Source organism: Monodelphis domestica, chromosome 3 (genome assembly GCF_027887165.1).
Source record: "Monodelphis domestica isolate mMonDom1 chromosome 3, mMonDom1.pri, whole genome shotgun sequence".
NCBI lineage: Eukaryota > Metazoa > Chordata > Mammalia > Didelphimorphia > Didelphidae > Monodelphis > Monodelphis domestica.
Window position 1 is genome coordinate 337,524,973 of NC_077229.1, and position 19,732 is coordinate 337,544,704.

The following is a 19,732-nucleotide window of genomic DNA, read 5'->3' on the forward strand; positions in this document are numbered from 1 at the left end:
CATATAAAAATCAATTAATGCTGAAGTGGCAGAAAAGTTTAGTTTAATTTCAAAGCTATATGATCTGTTCCATTACCAAAATATAACTGACTTGCACCTGCACATTCCACATTGTGTCTGATAACTTTGTTTTTATAGCACCTAGCAATACCTTGTGCCCAGAAATGTGCTTAATGAATATTTCAATAATGATGTAATGCGGCACATTCTCTGAGTAGAGAGTTTACATATTTGGATATTGGATTAAAGGTAGTGAAAACTAATTTTCACATTCTCAGCTTGTTTTTTAGGAGTCTAATGAGTTTAATATCTCAATATAAATATGATAGGGCAGACCTTTAAAGTTCTTGCGATCATTACATCATTGAGCCTTTTTTCATTCCCTGGTGCACAAACTTTATTCTTACATATTCTTATTCTCAGTGTTTCTCATGTAATCTCATTGAAAAACCTTGGCCTCAAAGTCTATTTTTCTTAATGAGGGGCATAATAGGAATAGATAAGTAGATATCAATTTTTAATAGTCTTTTCAGGACTTAATGGAGCAAAACAGTGAACACATCTGTGCATAGTAATTTTGAGGAACATGGATTATAGCAGGAAAAAGTGATTTTAAAAAATAAGCTTAGTTTCATTTAGTTAAATTCTTTTACTTAAATTGTATTTTAGATTTCACAATTTTTTCAAAAAAGATGAGTTCTAGTGTATATGGTAGGACAGAAACATCTGGTGTTTATGTATTTTCTGCAACATCACAGATGACTAATTATTTTCCAGGTGTCAAGAAAAAAATTGATTAATCACCCAGTCTCTTTAGCCTAATGTTCTGCAGCTAAGATCTGTTCTTTCAAGACTAGACTTCGTACATTTTGTGGGTTGACATGATTGCAGACATAGTTACTCCTCTACTAAGAAAAGCACATAGATTTTTAAAGGGCATTTAGGAGTATATATTCATGTCAACAACATATTCTCCCAAAGGTAGCTTTCCTAATACCTTCTGCACACAAGAAACATTCAAATGAATATTTTCATAGCTAATCCCAAAAACCTAGTCCACTTTTGTCTGAGGATATTTACATGAGCATTTCAGCTACTTCAAACTTGACCATGAGCAGACAAGTCCATTTATCTGATATTTCAAAAGAAGGCTTCCCAATTTATACACCCCAGTAACAATCTGACTTGTCTTTGTCTTCTAAGACATTAAATGCAAGAATTTCTGACTGATTCTCAATAACTGTCTTAGGTAATCTGGCTGCAGATCAGGCATGATACTCCATCTTTTGTCACTGTCCACAGTGTGCTAGTCCTCACCTCCCACTCTTATAATCTCCAGTTTATTTCAATGCTCAGATGAGATTCCATATTCTCTTTGAAGTCTTTCCTGTTCTCTGAATTATTAATGCTTCTCTCCCTTTCCACAAGCAAACAAATTGAAAATAATTCATATTTATTTTGTTTATATCTTAGCTGTATATTGTGTGCATACTATATTTTTGTATAGAGCCTCTATGACACATATATTTATATATTGTCTTTCCCTCTTTCTTTATACCATAATCCACATTTTTAGGAGGTCAGAACTTTTTCATTTCTTTTTTCATCTCTAGTGCTTAGAAGTTCATTACTTATAAGAACAATAGAAAACTAATTCAAAATGGATTTATAGAGAGGCACTATGGGAAGATGACATAAGACTTTTTCAACTTCCTAATATTCCCCATAAAGAGTCAAACACAACTCCATAGAACCAAAACTAAAAACAGCAAAAAACACCCAGGAGTCTAGAGTTCAGGTGAATAGCTAGGGAGGAAATTTTCTAACCATCTCAAGCTCTGGGGACAGAAAAAGAGCAGAGTTGAATCAATAAGGTAACTCCTGAGGCATAGGATAAGCAACTTCACCTGCATCTCTGAGGATACTAACAAAATCAGCAGGCAGAAGGACCTGAGATCAGTAGTATCTACTGTAGCCTCTACTTCTAAGATCCTTTGGAAACTGGGAACTGAAAAAGTGGCCACCATAGAGTCTGTAAGTGCTAGGTCCTAAGAACAGGAGCTCATGCAACACTTCTAGGGAAGAAAGCAGACTAGCTACTGAAAGAAGCAGTAGTAGAACTGCCTACCAGCACTTTATGAAACACCTGAGGTCAATCATGCACTGGGGCTTGAGTAGGGGAACTCAGGATTATATCAGACTCTGTACTATAAAAATTGAATAATTGAATAATACCCAGGTAAAAGCAAACCCCACAAAATCCTCAAGCCTGAGGTAATATGCCTAAGTACAATAGGAACCCTGAGAGTTCAGTAAAGTGCGAATAATTAAATCTATTGTCCAGACTGATTAAATTTTTAAAATAAATAGATAAAAATGAACAAGTAAAGGAGAAAGAACCTGATTATCAATACATACTATGGGGACAGAGAAGATCATGGCTCTAACTCAGAGGATAGTAAAATAAATATATCTACTTCAAAAACAGCAAAGAAATACAACAAATGGCCAGAAGCTCAGAAATTTTTGAGAAAAGCTTTTAAAAAAGAACTCAAAAACCAACTGAGATTGGGGTAAAATTTGGAAAAAATAGAGCAATGCAAGAAAATCAAGAAAATTATGAAAAAAAAATCAATGTAAAAAGAAATCCAGAAACTCATGGAAGAAAATAATGTATTATGAACTAGAATTAGACAAGGAGAGGCTAATGATTTTCTAAAACAAAAAGAAATAATAAATTGAAATCAAAATATGAAATATCTTATCACAAAAATAACTGACCTAGAAAATAGGTCAAGAGATAATATAAAAATAGTTAGATTCTCAGAAATTTATGACCAAAAAAATAAGAGTTTGGATACTATAATCTGAGAAATCATCAAAGAGATTCTAGAATCAGAGGGTAAAATAAAAGTTTAATGAATTCACCCATTACCACCTAAGAGAAACCCAAAGATTAAAATGTACAGGAACATCATTGCTAAATTCTGTAGTTCCAATATTAAGTAGAAAATACTACAGGCAATAAGGATAAAAACATAAATTTAATATGGGGAACTACAATAAGGATAACACATGATTTAGCAGCCACAATATTAAAAGAATCTAGGATATGGAGCTCTGCATTTCATAGCACAAAATAAATGGAATTACAACCAAGAATAATATTTCCAACATATCCAGCAAAGGTAAACATAATTACAAAAAGTAAGGAATAGACATTTAATTAACTAAATAAATTTCAACTATTCCTGGGGAAAAACCTAGAACTCAGCAAAAATTTTATCTCTAAGGAACATACAAAAGTAAGGAAGGACTAATCATTAGCAACTGAAAAAGTCAAAATTTTTTATTCTTTTATGAGATAATGTTATCTATAGTCCCTAGGAATGAATGGTATCATTGCCTTGGTTTTTTGAAGGGGTTTATATGGAAGGAAGACTTGAGATTAAGATGAATGTAATTGAATAAGCTGAAATGATAGTGGAAAAACCAAGGGGGAGGTAGAATAGAATGGCTAAAACAAAGTGAGTAGAGAAACTCTCATGGAGAAGGGGAGGAGAGGGTGGAGGGTGGGTAGTACTAGAAGCCTAGTATCATCAGATCTGGGATAAAGAGAAAACAGCATACACAATTAGAAGAGTAAAGATTTTCTGATTCTAAAAACACTTATGGAAGAGAGATGAGATAAGGGAGAGATTGGGGTAGGTTAAAAGAAAAGAGGAGAAGGGAATAAAAAACGGATGGAAGGGGAATGATATCTAGATGGAAGTACACATCAAGAGGTAGGGGGTTAAGTTGAGCAGATAAGGGAATAAAGAAGTAAGATCACTGGATTGGGGGGAGATAAGTAAGGGATTTAGGAAAAGTGGTGAGAATAAGAATTAAATGATTAATGTGGATATGAAAGTGACATTTGGAAAACTGGGCCAATTTGGAAGTAGCAGGCAAGGAGAAAGAATAAGGGAGGATTTGAAGGAAGAGATGTGAATAACAGAGGTATTGTCAAAGAAAATTGGACTTCTTAGGAAAGATAGAGCAGAAAGAAAGAGGGATAAAGACAGAAGGAATTGAACAAATGGAAATGCATAATTAGTAGCTATGACATTGAGGGTAAATGGCATGAATTCACCCATTGGAAGAAAATGGATAACACAAAAGATCAAAAAGCAAGACTTGACAATATATAGTTTAAAAGAATTACACTGAAAATGATACACACACATAGAATGAAGGTGAAAGGTTGGAGCAGAATATACTATGCTTCAGCTGATTCAGGGGTAGCAGTCATGATCTCTGACAGAGTTAGTAGTAAAATGGATAAAATTGGAAGGGAAGAGCAGGGTGAATATATTATGTTGGGGGGGTTATTTTGGCTAATGAAATATTATCAGTATTGTATTTTTCTGCAACAAGTGATAGAGCATTCAGAGTTTTAAAGAGAAAACTGAGGTACAGATGGCAATAAATAACAATAATAATGGGGATTTTCATTTTCCCCAGAGAACTAGGATACAAAATAGAAAAGAGGTTAAAGAGATGAATAGAAACTTAGATAAGCTAAATATGACAGATATATGGAGAGCTCCCACAAACCTACATGAGGTTAGTAGTAGATTGAAGCCCAAGCATATGCATAATGGTGGGACAAGGATAGTTTGGAGAACATAAATATTCTGCAAAAGTCTTACTTTAACATTCATCATGCTATGGAAGTAATTCTGTATTTCTGAGAGGTTGGGGTACTAGAACATTAGGTTTAACAAAGGTGGAGAAACTCAGTTTTAGAAAAACAATGGCCCTGGAAAGAGATTATGCCTGTGGCCTAAGGACAAATTTAACTAAATATAGTTCTGGTAAGGCATCAAACCAGATCTACTAAGCTGATAAAGTTAAATGTTGATAGGAACATGGATAAAGAGACCTAATATTACATTGCTAGAGCAGTTTTTTTTTTAAACAGGATGGAAATATATGTTAAGAATTGTTAAACTGTTCATGCTCATTGTCCTAAGGATCCCATTGCTAGGATTATTCCCAAGAGCATTATTAAGAGGGAAAAAACTGTGTATGTATGAAAATATTTATGGAAGCTTTGTTTGTAAGGAAAAAACCTAGAAACAACACAAATGCAATGATTGGGAGAAATGGCTGATTAGATTTTTATATTTGAATATAATATTAATAGAAGTGGCAAATATTGGAAATATAAAGAAATAAGGAAAATATATGAGGAGATTAACCAAGAAGAAAGAATAATAATAATACATACATACATACTATGGCTACATTTAAAAATAGAAGCCACAAAATTAAGAGAAAAATATCAAAGTATAATGAATCATAAGAGAAATAAAAATAATACATAGTTATTTTCCATACATAGGTAATTTATATATTTTTAAAAATTGAAAATAATGTGGGATTTGTGGTGTATCAAATCATTTTAATACATTTGTTTATTTGAATTTGAATATTTCTCATTGGTGGTGGTTATTAAAGAAAAAATAATAAAAAGAAATACAAATCAACTAGGGTCTGATAATTTATGTTACACAAGAAATCATCATGCAAACGCAAAAAAAATTCTCTAAATGAAGCCTATATTTAACCTGAGTTCATGAGTTCACTTGGACTGTCTTTGATCCAATGGATTGACCTCAAGTGGACCATTTTCTCATTTTGGCCCATTATGCCAACCTGGAATTATAAGGAAAATAAATTGTTGTCTCACTCTAGGTTTTCCCAGGTGGGAGTAGCAGGCATTCAAGGTAGGAATGTAATGAGGAAAGCTTTTATTTCACCTCAGAAATACCATAAGTTGCAGGAGACTTACAGAATCTCATATACACATATGACTTGCAAATATAACAATATTTTTCCTCAGAAGGAAATTGAACATGGAATTTCCATCAGGGTAATCTTTTGGGCATTCTGGTGTAGGATTCCAGGCATATATATCTGGAAAATGTAGCTGATGTATTGATATGATATTATACTTGGTCAGAGCAGTTAATGAGACAGATCAGAGGCCAGAAGTATCTCTAGGCCTGAGCCACAGAGGGCTCAGCTCTGGTCTGGTCAGACAGCATTCCAATGCATGATTTATGAGCCGGCCATGCAGTCTTTGTTCTGAGAGTTTGAAAAGAGCGGGCTTTTACCCATGCCCCTATTTTGTACGTCATTGATATGTCAAGCCAATGTAAATCCACTATGTGCTGTTGCATATGCATTATGTACCTCTTACCTCATTATCTCAATAAAAGGTCAGGAAGGGCACCATTCTTTCCCTTCTTCCTTTCTTCTCTCTCTCTCTCTCTAACCTGCCTGCTGGCCACATGGATCGCTCCTGCTATGGAGCTCCATTGTGTCTCTAAAGTCATCTTTCTTTATTCTTTTCTTCCCTTCTCACCTCACACCCGATTCCTTATCCTATCAAAGAAATCTACTTTCCATGCATTCTTGGTTAATTTTTATCTTTCTTCACTGTATGCCCTACAAAGAAAGATAACAGGAAGAAGCATCCTTCCTCCCTGCAATCTGATCTGTGTGTGTCTGCCTCAGTTATTGCCCTCCTTCCGGCTTCTTTCTCCTCCTCAAAATCATAATCCTATAGATATTTCCTTTTATGCAGTGGCTGCTGGCCAGCTTGCTATATTCTATTAAAGCCTAGTCTTCCCACAAAGTTCTATACAGTCCCTTTCAGATTTATAAGAAAAACTTTGAGCTATTGGACAAATAGTTGCTCTCCTTTTGGACTTGCCCTGCCTGAATAATTCACTGGCTTTTAGATCCAAGTAAGCTACTCTTCAATGACTATATCAATGAGTCTCTTCCATCTTCAAAGAACATAGTAATGTCTGTCTTTTATTCAAAGTACTGATCCCTAAACGTTTGAATTTAGAGACTCACTAACTTGTATCACTGTGATGTATACTCTTCTTGTCTTCTAAACAAGATGAGATGAAACAGAAGCCCCAAGAAGGAAAATTGAAGGGCAGGGCAGTCCAATTGCACAGACCATGGGAGGGACAGGTGATTCCTTTAGGAAAGTCCATTCTTCTGACTATCAGTCAGTCAATCATCTTGGAGGCAAATCCAATAACTAGGAACAAATCAAGAATTCTGAGCCCTAACAGCAAGGTGTCAGTAATCACTTTCCATGGGAATTTCTTTCTTAGGGGAAAAATACCTCCAGCTCTCTAATCTCAAGTTGACTGAAAATTTTAAATTAACCAACTATCTTTTCACATTTATTCAAAATAGAATTCAAACAAAAATTTACAAAAAGTTGATTTGCCATTCCATTCTTTTTGTTGGATAGTCCTAATTATTAGGTTTTCCTTTATATTCAATCACAATGTCTTCCCCTTTAACTTTGTTCCAATGGTCTTAAATATGCTTTTTAGGATCAAGAATTAAGATAGACTACTTCAGTGTAAAAAGCTCTGGGTTTTTAGTCAGAAAGCTTGATTTAAATCACAAAAGTCATTGAAAGTCAATTAATTTCTTTGGATGTCAATTTTTCTACTTGTAAAATGAGAAGATTCAATTAGAATAATTCTGAGGTACCCTCTAGTTGTACTCCATGATCCTAAGACTGATGACATATAGGCAGCCCATTAGATAGAGCACTAGACTTGGAGTCAGGAAGACTTGAGTTTAAATCAAGCCTCCAACTAAATGGGTAGCCCTGGATAAGTCATTTAAACCCTGCTTCAGTTTTCTCAATTATAAATGAGAGTGATAATAGGACCTACCTCACAAAGTACATCTTGTGAGAATCAAATGAGTTAATATAGATAAAACTGTCTAATGTCGTGCTTGGGGGCTTAATGAAAATTTATTTCCTTCCTTCTCTTCCTCATTCATTTTTATTAATGTCAATCTTTCTATATTCTCTACTTTTGGAACCATCAGTAATACTAAGAAATCTGGATGGAAGGGCAGGATTTAGGAGATGATTCTGAGTTCAGGTTTGGACTTCTTAAGCTGCAATAAGATATCTATGTAGAGCTTATAGGGCCAGTACAAGAATTTCAGAATTCTTATGGGCCTAATGATTCCTTGAGAAACATGAAGCCTCAGAATTGGGAAGTCTTAGGCTCAAATTCTGCCACTTATACACACATACATACAAACAATGAATAGAATAATTGACTAAGGAATGGCTAAGCAAATTGTTTTCGATAAATATAATAGAATTATTGATTTTTTAAGGAACAATGATTATAATAAATTCAGAGAAACAGGGACAGACACATAACTGAGTGAAGTGAAGAAAAAGAAATATATACTTAATTTCTCAAAAAGGTATGAAGAATAAATGCCTATAATGCCAATAATGCCAAATAGCAAGCATTCGTGTAGTATCTACCTTGTGCCATGCATTGTCTTAAGCACTTTTCACATATCTCACTCAATCCTCATAAATTTGATAGTGCGCTATTATCTTCATTTTACAGTTGAAGCAATTGAGTCAAACAGAAGTTAAATGACTTGCCCAATGTTACAGAGTGTAAAAATCTAAGACTTGAACTATTTAGTCCACAGTTACAGTTTAATAGGACAACCACAACAGAATATGTTGAAATCATAATGACCAAATCTTTCTATTCAAAGAGAATATGAGCATATAACAACCTCATTTCCTTGCAGAGTTGGTCAGCTATGGATCTGGAACATTTCTTTTGATGTTAGTTTTTTTGGATGAATTGGTTAATTTTGCTGAATATTTTCCCTTCACTTGTATTATTGTCATTAAGGTATGTTTGGGAAGGAGAGGCATGGAGATATATTGGAAAATGTAGACAATAAAATAACAAAGAGAAAAAAGAAAAGAATTTTAAAAATAAAATTTTTAAAATGAGAATAATGTTAAGGAAAGGGTTGGAATATTTTACAAGGATATTTTGAAGGCACAAAATAGAGATTTAACCTTCATTTTCTTCCTTTATCAAAGCAATATTTTCCTATTAAAAAGCTTTGAAGTAGCTTTGAAAATATACATTACACTCATTTTCCAGTGCAAACAATGATTTATATTAGAAGAGTAGCAAAGAATGCTGATATCTCTTTTTTCACCTTCATGCTTCTTAGTAACATAGAAGACTGATAATAATAATTCATGGTCTGATAATTTTTGTCCATATTTATAAGAGTGCTTTAGAGCACTGTAAATTAAGCATGACTTTATTTTAGGAAAAGTGGGAATAAAATATCATCTCACTGGTGATACTTAGAATGTAGACAAGATAGCCATATATCTATTGAATTGTTCTGTGAATACAGAATAATGGTGTGTGATGTTTAGTACTTTTAGTTAAGATCCCATTTTTATGGTTCAAAAAACGGTCTCTGACCCAGGCAGTATGTAATGATTTATCTACATTGTAGCTAGAGAACCTAAAACAGTTTTAAAAGACTTCTGAAGATGCCAGTGTGCATCTGATCATGCTTTATGATTTCTACATAAAAAGCCACATTGCAGACGAATTTTAAATTGTCCAAACTATAAAAGGATTATTTTTTCTAACAAGTGAACTTCTGTTCCATTGTTTGCAACCTCCCCAAATCCTGCCAGCTTTTCCTGACATTCAGAAACTTATGCTATCCATGCCCAGGCCATTAATTCTTTTTGCTTCAGGTCATGTGATCATCCTACCTCTACCACTCCACTGTAGTTCCCTCATTAGCTGTTGTGTACTGACTATGTTGATCCTAGATAGCCTTTGAAATCAATGAAGCAGTGTGATAGGAGAGATGGATAGTAAAGAATGTTAAATATTTTACCAAAACACCCAGAGAATATTGGAAGTGGAAGGGGATTTAACAAGCATTTAGTCTCAATTCCCTTACCTTACAGATAAGTAGGAAGTCATCCTTCAGAAAAAGTATGCTATTCATCCATTTAATGTACATTATCTCTAAAAGAAAATATGGACTTCCGGTCAAGATGGCCGCGTAGAGAAAGCTAAAGTTCAGAGATCCAGAAACCCTTCCTTACCAATCTCAAACTGAATGCTCCTGGGGCACCAGAATTCAAAACAAACAACAGAATAGACCCTGGGAACACTCCTCCTGGACTTGGATCAAAAGGTAAGGTCCCCCAAAAGCCAGAACCCGAGATAACTCGGATCTAAGGGGTAGGCAAAAGGAAGGTCCCAGGACCCATCCCCCCCAACCCAGAGCGCTGAATCTGAGGCAGCAGCAGGAACCTCAGGGGAGGCAAAAGGGCCTCGGGAGCTGGCTATTCTGAAGGCCACACCCTGAAAACAACATGAGCCAGTCGCGGGGGCACCCAGACAGCAAGGAAACAGAGAGAGAAATGGGGGGAGCCTTTAGCCCCCTGACCACATCCTTCCATCTGAGTCTCACCTAAGGTCCCTGCCTCAGGGCATACTCAGTCTGAGGTTAATCCTATCACCAGCCCTCAGAGCTCCAGGAAGCCATGGCCCCTCCCCCTCAGGGTGCAGGCTCCTCTGGCCAGCAAAGGCATTGAAATACATCTGAGAAATACATCAAGCCAGGCTCAGAGCATAGAAGTAAGGTAACAGAGAAGCATCGGGAGGGAACTGAGGAGGGTAGTAACACCGAAACACCGAAACCCCAGCAATTCCGGGATTCCTGGGGAAGACAGACAATTTCCCTGGGGCTAAAGCCACTGAACACCAGACAGATAACAGAAGAGCCAGCCCCCCTCACTCAGAGAGAGATGGGAAACAGACAGAAGCAAAAAAGCCTCAAAACAACAGGAAAAACAAGAAGGGGGTAACTTTGGATTAATTATTATTACAAAAATACAAAATACTGAGGAGATACAAGAGGAAACACAAGCAAATGCGCCAAAAACTTCCAAAGGAAATGGAAACTCTCCACAAACTTTTGAAGAATTTGAATCGAAAATGATCAAAAAGATGGAAGCCTTCTGGCAGTAAAAGTGGTAATTAATGCAAAAGAATTTCACACAACTACAAAACCGGTTTGACCAAACTGAAAAGGAAAAACCAGGCTTTAAAGGTCAGAATTATGCAACTGGAAGACAATGAGCAGGTAAAAGAGCTAGAATCAATAAAACAAAGCAAAAAGATCAAGAAATTAGAAGAGAACATAAAATATCTCACTGGCAAGGTGACAGACTTGGAAAATACAGGGAGAAGAGACAATTTAAGAATAATTGGACTACCAGAAAATCCAGAAATAAACAGCAAATTTGGCATCGTAATACAAGATATAATCAAAGAAAATTGCCCAGAGATTCTAGAACAAGGGGGCAATACAGCCACTTACAGAGCTCACAGAACACCCTCTACACTAAATCCCCAAAAGACAACTCCCAGGAATGTAATTGCCAAATTCCAAAGCTTTCAAGCAAAAGAAAAAATCCTACAAGAAGCCAGAAAAAGACAATTTAGATATTAAGGAATGCCAATCAGGGTCACACAAGACCTTGCAAGTTGCACCCTGAATGATTGTAAGGCATGGAACATGATTTTCAGAAAGGCAAGAGAGCTGGGTCTTCAACCAAGAATCAGCTATCCAGCAAAACTGACTATATATTTCCAAGGGAAAGTATGGGCATTCAACAAAATAAAAGATTTCCAAGTTTTTGCAAAGAAAAGACCAGAGCTCTGTGGAAAGTTCAATATCGAAAAACAAAGAGCATGGAATACCTGAAAAGGTAAATATGATGGAAAGGGAAAAGGAGAAAATTGTTATCTTTTCATTTATTCAAACTCTCTTCTATAAGGACTACATTTATATCAATCTATATATATTAATATATGGAAAATGTAATGTGTAAATAGGGGGAAAAGAAAAATCAAAATAGAATAATCTTTCTCACACAAAGATTCACACAGGAAGGGGAGGGGAAGAAAACTCCTATAAGAAGGAGAGGAAGAGAGTTTTTACTTAAACCTTACCCTCAGGGAAATCAACTCTGAGAGGGAAAAAAAATCCAGATCCATTGGGATCTTGAATTCTCTCTTACCCAACAAGAGTAGGGAGAAGGGAAAACCAAGGGGGGGGAGGGGAAGGAAAACAAAAGGGGGGGAAAGGTAGGGAACAAAAAGGGAGGGGCTAGAAAGGGAAACATATCAAGGGAGGGGACAAGGGGGACTGATTTAAAGTAAATCACTGGATTAAAAGGTTAGAGCTAAAGAAGAAAGGTTAGAATTAGGGAAGGATATCAAAATGCCAGAGAATTCACAAGTCACAATCATAACTTTGAATGTGAATGGGATGAACTCACCCATAAAACGTAGATGAATCGCAAAATGGGTTAGAATCCCAAACCCTCCCATATGTTGTCTTCAAGAAGCACACATGAGGTGGGTGACACCCACAAGGTCAGAATTAAAGGATGGAGTAAGACCTTCTTGACCTCAACTGACAGAAAGAAGGCAGGAGTGGTAATCATGATATCTGATAAAGCCAAAGCAAAAATAGACTTGATTAAAAGGGATAGGGAAGGTAATTATATTTTGTTAAAAGGGACTTTAGATGTTAAGGAAATATCACTAAAATCAACATGTATGCACCAAATAATATAGCACCCAAATTTCTAATGGAGAAACTAGGAGAATTGAAGGAAGAAATAGACAGTAAAACAATATTAGTGGGAGATTTGAACCAACCATTATCAAATTTAGATAAATCAAATCAAAAAATAAATAAGAAAGAGGTAAAAGAAGTGAATGAAATCTTGGAAAAATTAGAGTTAATAGTCATATGGAGAAAAATAAATAGGGATAAAAAGGAATACACCTTCTTCTCAGCACCACATGGCACATTCACAAAGATTGACCATATACTAGGTCACAGAAACATGGCATACAAATGCAGAAAAGCAGAAATAATAAATGCAGCCTTTTCAGATCACAAGGCAATAAAAATAATGAATAGTAACAGTACGTGGAAAACCAAATCAAAAATTAATTGGAAATTAAACAATATGATACTCCAAAATGGTTTAGTTAGAGAAGAAATCACAGAAATAATTAATAATTTCATCAAGGAAAATGACAATGCCGAGACATCCTTTCAAACATTTTGGGATGCAGCCAAAGCAGTGATCATATGTAAATTCATATCCCTGAGTGCATATATTAACAAACTAGAGAGAACAGAAATCAATCAATTGGAAATGCAAATAAAAAAAACTCAGAAGAGATCAAATTAAAAATCCCCAGCAGAAAACCAAACTAGAAATCCTAAAAATTAAGGGAGAAATTAATAAAATAGAAAGTGATAGAAACTGGTACTTTGAAAAAACAAACAAAATAGACAAAGTACTGGTCAATCTAATTAAAAAAAAGAGAGAAGAAAAGCAAATTAACAGCATCAAAGATGAAAAGAGGGACTTCACTTCCAATGAAGAGGAAATCAAGGCAATCATTAAAAATTACGTTGCCTAATTATATGGCAATAAATACACCAATCTAGGCAATATGGATGAATATATACAAAAATACAAACTGCCTAGACTAACAGAAGAAGAAATAGAATTCTTAAATAATCCCATATCAGAAAATGAAATCCAACAGGCCATCAAAGAACTACCTAAGAAAAAATCCCCAGGGCCCGACGGATTCACAAGTGAATTCTATCAAACATTCAGAGAACAGTTAATCCCAATACTATACAAAGTATTTGACATAATAAGCAAAGACGGAATTCTACCAAACTCCTTTTATGACACAAACATGGTACTGACTCCAAAAACAGGCAGATCAAAAACAGAGAAAGAAAATTATAGACCAATCTCCCTAATGAATATAGATGCAAAAATCTTAAATAGGATACTAACAAAAAGACTCTAGCAAGTGATCAGAAGGATCATTCACCATGATCAAGTAGGATTTATACCAGGGATGCAGGGCTGGTTCAATATTAGGAAAACTATCCACATAATTGACCATATCAACAAGCAAACCAACAAAAATCACATGATTATTTCAATAGACGCAGAAAAAGCCTTTGATAAAATACAACATCCATTCCCATTGAAAACACTAGAAAGCATAGGAATAGGAGGGTTGTTCCTAAAAATAATAAACAGTATATATCTAAAACCATCAGCCAATATCATCTGCAATGGGGATAAACTAAATGCATTCCCAATAAGATCAGGAGTGAAACAAGGGTGCCCATTATCATCTCTACTATTTGACATTGTACTAGAAACACTAGCAGTAGCAATTAGAGAAGAAAAAGAAACTGAAGGCATCAAAATAGGCAAGGAGGAGACTAAGCTATCTCTCTTTGCATATCACATGATGGTCTACTTAAAGAATCCTAGAGATTCAACCAAAAAGCTAATTGAAATAATCAACAACTTTAGCAAAATTGCAGGATACAAAATAAACCGGCATAAGTCATCAGCATTTCTATACATCTCCAACATAGTTCAGCAGCAAAAAATAGAAAGAGAAATCCCATTCAAAATCACCTTAGACAAAATAAAATACCTAGGAATCTCTGTCCTGAGACAAACACAGGAACTATATGAACACAACTACAAAACACTCTCCCCCAACTAAAACTAGACTTGAGTAATTGGAAAAACATTAACTGCTTATGGGTAGGACGAGCCAATATAGTAAAAATGATCATCCTACCCAAACTTATCTATCTATTTAGTGCCATACCCATAGAACTTCCAAAAAATTTCTTTACTGATTTAGAAAAAACCATAACAAAGTTCATTTAGAATAACAAAGGATCAAGGATATCCAGGGAAATAATGGAAAAAAAAAACAAAGGAAGGGGGCCTTTCAGTCCCAGATCTCAAACTATATTACAAAGCAGCAGTCATCAAAACAATTTGGTACTGGCTAAGAGACAGAAAGGAGGATCAATGGAATAGACTTGGGGCAAGTGACCTCAGCAAGACAATATATGATAAACCCAAAGATCCCAGCTTTTGGGACAAAAATCCACTATTCGATAAAAACTGCTGGTTAAACTGGAAGACAGTGTGGGAGAGATTAGGATTAGATCAACACCTCACAGCCTACACCAAGATAAATTCAAAATGGGTGACTGACATGAACATAAAGAAGGAAACTATAAGTAAATTAGGTAAACACAGAATAGTATACATGTCAGACCTTTCGTAAGGGAAAGACTTTAAAACCAAGCAAGACATAGAAAGAGTCACAAAATGAAAAATAAATAATTTTGACTATATCAAATTAAAAAGCTTTTGTACAAACAAAACAAATATAACTAAAATCAGAAGAAAAGCAACAAATTCGGAAGCAATCTTCATAAAAACCTATGACAAAGGTTTAATTACTCAAATTTACAAAGAACTATATCAATTGTACAAAAAATCAAGCCATTCTCCAATTGATAAATGGGCAAGGGATATGAACAGGCAGTTCTCAGCCAAAGAAATCAAAACTATTAATAAGCACATGAAAAAGTGCTCTACATCTCTTATAATCAGAGAGATGCAAATCAAAACAACTCTGAGATATCACCTCACACCTAGCAGATTGGCTAGCATGACAGCTATGGAAAGTAATGAATGCTGGAGGGGATGTGGCAAAGTAGGGACATTAATTCATTGCTGGTGGAGTTGTGAACTGATCCAACCTTTCTGGAGGGCAATTTGGAACTATGCCCAAAGGGCGATAAAAGACTGTCTGCCCTTTGATCCAGCCATAGCACTGCTGGGTTTGTACCCCAAAGAGATAATAAGGAAAAAGACCTGTACAAGAATATTCATAGCTGCACTCTTTTTGGTGGCCCAAAATTGGAAAACGAGGGGATGCCCATCAATTGGGGAATGGCTGAACAAATTGTGGTATATGTTCGTGATGGAATACTATTGTGCTAAAAGGAATAATAAAATGGAGGAATTCCACAGAGACTGGAACAACCTCCAGGAAGTGATGCAGAGCGAAAGGAGAAGAACCAGGAAAACATTGTACACAGAGACTGATACACTGTGGTACAATCGAAGGTAATGTACTCCTCCACTAGGGACAATGCAATGTCTCTGAACAATCTGCAGGGATCTAAAAAATACTATCCATAAGCAGAGGATAAACTGTGGGAGTAAAAACACTGATGAAAAGCAACTGCTTGACTACAGGGGCTGAGAGGAAATGACTGAGGAGAGACTCCAAATGAACACTCTAGTGTAAATACCAACAACATGGAAATGAGTTCAAACCAAGAACACATGTGAAACCCAGTGGAATTGTGTGCCGGCTATGGGAGAAGTGTTGGGATGTGGGCGGGGGGAGGAAAAGATAATGTTTATTGTTTCCAATGAATAATGTTTGTAAATAACCAAATAAAATAATCTTAAAAAGTAAAAAAAAAAGAAAAAAGAAAAGAAAATATGATTTGGTTCCCCAGAGGGTGAATTTATTTCATTTTATGTAATCAAATCCTCTCTCCAATGCAAACATACTTTGTTTTACTAAACCCTAACACTAGTCTAAATCTCTCCTTCTCTCTCTCTCTCTCTCTCTCTCTCTCTCTCTCTCTCTCTCTCTCTCTCTCTCTCTCTCTCTCTCTTTCCTGTCCTCCTCCTATATAACATATGTGTTTGTGTTTCTTGGCCTCTTACATACATGTAAATACAAAAAACACTAGGAAAGATATGGAAAGAATTTACAAGTCATATATTCCTCATCAATTCATTTTCTCATTCATTACAGATGAAGAAAATGAGACCCTACATGACTTGTCCAATTTCAGATAGGCAGTCAAGTATTTTAAAACACTTTGCTAGATTCTGGAGAATTCAAAGAAAGGCAAAAACACTATAACTGCCTTCAAGGAACTCACATATTAATGTGAGAAAATATATTTATTTATATATTATATATTTTATTTATATTTATATATAAGATATAGTATTCATGGCAAGTCATCACAAAAGAGAGGCAATAATGTTATGGGGAAGCAGGGAATGGAAAGATAAATAAAAGCCTTTTGTATAAGGCAGGATTTAAGCTAAGTCCTAAAAGCCTCCCAGAAAAACAAAACAAAACAAAACAAATCTAATTTCTCAAATATATATTTAACTAAGTAGAATATATGAAAATACAAATCATTCTCCAATTGATAATGGTCAAAGGAAATGAACAGGCAGTTTTCATATGAAGAAATCAAAGCCATCTTTAGTTATATAAAAATGCTAGTAATGACTGTTGATTAGAAAAAAGCAAATTAAAACAACTTTGATGGACCATCTCATACCTATCAGATTGGTTAATATGGCAAAAAAGAAAATAATAAATGTTGATGGGGATATTGGAAAATTGGTACACTCTTGGTAGAGTTGTGAACCCAACCATTTTGGAGAATAATTTGGGACTATACCTATTAGGATTAAATAGATTTGGAATTTAGTAAGATATGCCAGTTCACTCTTAAGTCCAAGTTTGAAATCTTGGGCAAAGTTCTTGCATGGAATGCTGAGAAACTTGAAGTTGCTGGAACTTCCAAATGCCAAGTGTCTATTTGAGGGAAGCTTTTCTTGGAGAGGCTGGCTATATCCTGTTCTCTGGATCTACTTTGAAAAACTGGGAAAACTGAGAGTGGCAGTTGAAGGAAGAGGCAGGTTGGAGTACTAGAAATAAGTTGTGTTGAAGATCAAGAGGAAGAAGAAAGAAACCATTGTTTTTCTACCTCTGTGTGGCTGAAGTCCTTTGAGGCCTACCAAGGTCTGGAAGCCTGACTTAGCCTGACTAGGCAGAAAAAATACTGGCAGTTAGAGGAGTGAGCTGAGCTAATACAAGGAGACAGTGAATATATAAGGGTTTTTTTTTGTTTTGTTTTGTTTGTTTGTTTGTTTTAGCATAGGTTATTTAGCATAGACCTGGGGATTTAGAATAGTGATAAAGAGTTATATTAGGCTTTGGGGAAACCCAAGAACAAAACAAATTCTTATAAATCAGAGGGGAATTGGGATAAGCTTAGACCTGTGTTAGATTTAGGGAATCAATCCTATCCTCAACCTTGTTATCTATCCTTATCTTTCCTAAACCCTTAAGAAATATTAAATAGAAGTTTAATAGAGGTTTTTTTCTTTACAAACTCTCCAAATTCTGTTACTATCAGCCATTTTTTCACTAGGCCCTAATCTGTTACACAGCTCAACTGCTGTAACATCTATAACAACCAGAGCCCTAAAGAAGATACACAGTATCCCAACTTATACTTTATATACTCAAAAGGCTATAAAATTGTTTCCACCCTTTTATCCAGTAATGCCATAACTAGGTCTATATGCCAAAAAGATTTTTAAAAATCTCATTTATAGTAGTACTTTTAGTGATGACAAAGAATTGGAGAATGGCTGAAAAAGTTATGATATATGCTTATAATGCCAAATTATCATTGTGCAATGAGAAATGATAAGCAGGATAATTTCTGAAAAACTTGGAAAGATTTACATGAACAAAGCAAAGGGAAGAACCAGAACACCGTGCACTATAATAGCAATATTGCACAATGATCAACTGTGACTGACAGATTTTCTTAGCAATACAATGACCTAAGACAATTCTGAAAGACTTATAGTGAAAAATGCTACCCATTGCAAGAGAAAAAATTGATGAAGTCTGAAATTAGATTGAAAATGGAAAGACAGAGAGAATTTGGAACTTAGCATTTTAGAAAACTAATATTAAAATTGTTTTTATGTGTAGTTGGGGAAAATAATATATTGAAAAATTGTAAACATCTAAAACTGCACAGAAAGCCAAGAGGTAGAGGGATCAATAAGGACAGAATTTATTTTTGGTATTTTAGGTGCCTATCAGAGATCCAGTTGGGGATAGATGTATCTAGATCTGGATATCAGTGGCTTAGAGGAGATAACTGAATTAATGGAAACTAATTTGACCACTGAGAGAGCCACTGAAGAGGGGAAAAAAGAAAAGAGCTCTGGACAGAGTCTTGGAGAACATCCATGATTGGGGAGTGTGACCTGGATTGTAACAATTAAAATTTAGTTTCTCTGCTAAAAGTGTTATATTTTTATGAGGTTTATTAAAGATTAAGAAATAAAAATACAAAATAAGAAAGTACATGCCTAGGCACAGAGCCCATTCACAACCACTTACTCTACATCTTGCCTGCTAGATAGAGAGCCGCATGAGCCTAGTAAGGGAAGCAGAGAGATCAGAAGTAGATGGAGAGTCAGTTTAAATACAATTTTTGTTCTTGGCCCAGGTGGGAATTCAGGTGATATTATAGGGAATTCTGGGAACTGCCAAGGACTTCTGGGAATTGACATCTGGGGTTCAAATCTCCATTTTTACAGGATAGAGATCCCACAAAAGAGAATGAGAAGGCAAGGTCAGTCAGTTAGAAGCAGAATATGGTTGGGGGTGGGGGTGGGGCAGAGGGGAGTAGTATTATGAAAACTTAGAAAGAATAAAGTGCCCAGGAGGAAGTACAACTTAAGAAGAATGATAATTGAAAAAAGTCTTTTAGATTGGGTAATTGAGAGATCACTAATGACATTAAAAAAGATATTTTTCAATCAATTGAAAAGTTTCAAGACCTGAATGCAAAGGGTTCAGAAATGAATTATGGGTGAAGTTTAGGGCAATGAGGATCTGAACTCACGTTCTTTTACTCATCATCTAGTCCTCTCACTGTTCACCAAATTGCCTTTCTTCATTTCCATTCTCCTGTAGAGTTTGGGCAAAGTAAGTACATCTTTGTCACTGATCAATATTTTGAGAATTCTTACATG

General features: G+C 35.3%; 1 pseudogene; it reads right to left on the reverse strand.

The window, feature by feature from the left end:
- Nucleotides 1-19,732, reverse strand: part of LOC100617308 (phosducin-like protein 2) — a 191,075-nt pseudogene that overhangs the window by 24,369 nt on the left and 146,974 nt on the right.